The following is a 3,242-nucleotide window of genomic DNA, read 5'->3' on the forward strand; positions in this document are numbered from 1 at the left end:
TAGCCGTAGCCGCGGATCCACGTACGTCCTGTTGCATGTGGGTTGTGTGGGGATAAAGCAACGCATTGAGGAGGAAGAGCCGGGACCTGGCTGTTAAAATCAAACCAGGTGGTTAATAGATTACGTTATCAGCGGTGAGGTGATGCGTTCGGGCTGCAAAGGTGCAAACTGGCGCCGTGCCATCGGCGGCGACGCGGATCGGTGTCACTATGGTCGTTTACGGGGACAAATACCTGGCCCCCGCTCAGGAGATGCCTTTGTGGGGCTTGACGGTGGCATGGCTCTCACGGAGAGACCTTACCTTAGAGTGAAGTATGGGATTTGGCTCCCTTGTTTTTGTTTCATGTGATGGTTCTCCTGCGTTTAGGACAGGAGGGATATTCAGTGATTCAGTGGGTCCTGGGAGTCCACAGACCCCTGAAGGATCCTGGAAAAATAGCTGAGTGGAACAGCAAGCCTACTGTAGTAGCCTTAAATATGCTATACAGGGGGCTGTGCTGTTCTGGGAAAGTTTTAAGGGGCCACAGATTGGGAAAAGATTGAAAATCACTGGAGCAGCAAATGGATGTATAGGGCATTTGACAAAAAGTGCTGTTTAAAAAATGTTCAGTCAGATTAGATTAGATTTTGAGCATGAGAAGTTGTGGGTTTTTAGGCCTTGTTCATTGCCTACATCAGGCATTGAACTTAAGAAATTATTAACTTCGTTTCAAGAAGCTGCAGCGTCCCTGTTCGGGGTCTGGCCGCGTTCTCGTTATTATCCCGACGGGATGGCCTGCGTTCCCAGGCTGGGTTTGGGCAGTGCTGTGCCCCCGCCGAGCCCTCATACCCTCCTAGCTCCGAATGACGTGAGCCAGGGCTGGTTCCAACGGCACGGTATTGCTCTAGGGACCAGGAGCCCCTTGGTTCCTCTATTGGATCCAAAGGGAAAGGTGAGGGGTGAGAGTCGGTCCTTCTTCATTTGGGATATCTGCGTCTGAGCTGTGGAAGCATCCCCCGAAAGCTTGCCGTCGTGGGTTTCCACGCAAGGCTGCGTGGGAGCCTCTCCGTTTACACCATTAGCCACGAGAAGCTCTCAGTCACATATTTTTGTACCTCCTGATTGGTTTTTTTGCCTAAGATAACCCAGCCTGTGTGGGAGGCAGGGATAATTCAGTATCATCGTCTATACTGCCTTCCTATGCTGGTAGCTCTGAAGTGCGGGACGGAGATCAGACAAGGGTGTTTAAAAAAAAATTATCACCCTGGAAAGGGTGAATGTCTCCCTTGTGATGGATCTAAGCTCTGCCTGGAGGAAGGAGGTGGGGACCCACCTTGCTGTGCCCTGCAGCAAAGAAGTGGGCGAGGTGAATTCCTTACCTACTTGACCTTGGTGCCAGACTGGCTTATCTGGGTCCGCTCTGATGCCCAGGAGGCTCCCAAATTGAGTGCCCTGGTACGGGAGGTGCGAGAGGGTGCACAAGATAGGGGGGAAGGTCTCAGGATGCTTCTACCCGGCTGCTGTCTCTCCTAAGCAACGTTCCCTCTGTCCCAGCGGTCACGGCTTTTTTTCTTCTTTTTTTTTTTTTTTATTTTTTATAAAATTGTCGTTTAATCCTGTCCCACCGAGGGCTGGCGTTAACCCAGCGGTGCCTGGCACTGCCCAAGTCTCTAGGGGAGAGCACGTTACCTGGTCCGAGGCTTGGCTGCCTCTCTCCGCAGGCTCAGCCACAGCCAAGTCCATCCATCAGATATTTCTGTAATACCTGGCATAGACCAGACCACCAGTCTGGGAAAGTCTGCCACGCTCCTGTATCCCGGACACGGAGCTACGGGAGCGTTTTCTGCCTGTAACAAGCTGGGACATGATGTGAGGTTATGGGAGACCCTGCAGCCATTCACCCCGTTCCCTGTGCTCTGACCATCTTCATTTGGTTTTTTATTCATTTGTTTTTCTATTCACTGGGCTTGTCTCAACCTGCAAGCCTTGAAGAAATGTTTCCCCCCACATTGGGGAGGGGTTTTCTTCCCTTTTTGTTACTTCTCTGCGTTTTCTTTTTGGCAGAAGCTATTCACCCACAAGGGACAAAGGCTTCAGCTGGCCAGAAACTGCACAACCACGTGAGGGTAATGCTTTGCCCAAGAAATTAAATAACGGCCACTTTGCGGGGGCTCTCCCTGCTTCTTTCCATAATCATCCCTGCCAGCAACTCCCTGGTTTTGGGACGGCTCTCCTGGAGCTCAGCCGGACCGACCCCGCTGCAGTTCGGCATCCCACCGCCGCTGACTTACTCTGCCCTGAGCAGAGCGGGGAAAGGGCTGGCTTGCGCTCCTGCCAGCAAGAGGAGACAAGAGGCATGCGGTTCCTACGGGTTTTAAACTGGTTTGGCTGAGACTTGTCCTTCCTTCGGCAGGTCTCGTGGGCGAGGGAGGGGAGGTGAAGGGAACCAACCGGTCTCTGGGAACCAGAAAAAGCAGTCCAGTGAAAGATGAGACCCTGCAGGAAACAGCCTGAGCACGGGGTGGAAAAGGAGTACTGAGCCCATTCTATCTGGGGGTTTGTTTTCAGTAGCCAAATATAAATTTACTGCTGGACATTTGCACTAGGTCATTCAAAACACTGCTAGGACGGCGAACAGCTGAATATAAAAACTAGGTGCCCAGTTCAGTCTTTACACTGATTTTTTTTACACGTCCCAGATCCTCGGTTAATGCAAGTTGGTATCGCTCCAGCGTAACAGCGAACACAGCCTGGCGTGCTGGCGGCGAGCTGGCGATAAGTCATCCCCCGGAAAAAAAAGAGAGCTGATCCCTAACATGCAAACTGATTTGGTTAAACAGAGATTAGCTTGATTTACATTCACGTCGTTCCCACCACCAGCCACATCGCTGCTCCCGTGGACGTCCCGGCACCGCGCTGCTACGCCAGCAAGGCTCCTGCTGCGGTCGCCCCGGCGTCAGCCCGTCTCCCCGCTGGCTGGGGGGCACCGGGAGCATCACCAGAACCTTTGTGGTCCACGCTGTGTTCCTGAAGCAGCCTCCAAACTTGATTACTTGAGGTCTTGGGCCCAAATTGACTTCTGCTCTGGAAAATGGAGCTTCTTAATATTGCCTAGACAGAAAACAACCTTCTAGGACCTTCCCTACAAGTCAAACATTGCCTCTCAGCCACAGCCCCAAAGACAAACATACCTGAGGTAGTGCGTGGCATGGGGAACAAACAGAAAGCCTTTGGGTAGCGCGGGGGGCCCCCGCCGGCTCCG

At 52.6% G+C, this 3,242-nt stretch overlaps 1 protein-coding gene across 1 annotated transcript in view; it reads left to right on the forward strand.

Moving 5' to 3' along the window:
• The window catches only part of MLPH (melanophilin), a 27,502-nt gene that overhangs the window by 148 nt on the left and 24,112 nt on the right, over positions 1-3,242 (forward strand).

Source organism: Fulmarus glacialis, unplaced genomic scaffold, assembly GCF_000690835.1.
Source record: "Fulmarus glacialis isolate BGI_N327 unplaced genomic scaffold, ASM69083v1 scaffold9495, whole genome shotgun sequence".
Classification (NCBI taxonomy): Eukaryota; Metazoa; Chordata; class Aves; order Procellariiformes; family Procellariidae; genus Fulmarus; species Fulmarus glacialis.